Source organism: Triticum aestivum, chromosome 2D (assembly GCF_018294505.1).
Source record: "Triticum aestivum cultivar Chinese Spring chromosome 2D, IWGSC CS RefSeq v2.1, whole genome shotgun sequence".
NCBI classification, from domain to species: domain Eukaryota; kingdom Viridiplantae; phylum Streptophyta; class Magnoliopsida; order Poales; family Poaceae; genus Triticum; species Triticum aestivum.
Window position 1 is genome coordinate 326195514 of NC_057799.1, and position 234 is coordinate 326195747.

Here is a 234-nt window from a genome sequence, read left to right on the forward strand (position 1 = left end):
AGGCGAGTGCGGGATCGTAGCTAAGCCCCCGAGTGAGAGGATTGCTCTTCACTCGGAGTATGTTTGTAAGTTAGGCAAGTACGGGATGGCGACTAAGCCCCCGAGTGAGAGGTTTGCTCTTCACTCGGAGCGTGTTTGTAACTTAGGCGAGTAAGGGATCACAGGTAAGCCCCCAGTGAGAGGGTTGCTCTTCACTCGGAGTATGTTTGTAACTTAGGCGAGTGCGGGATCGCA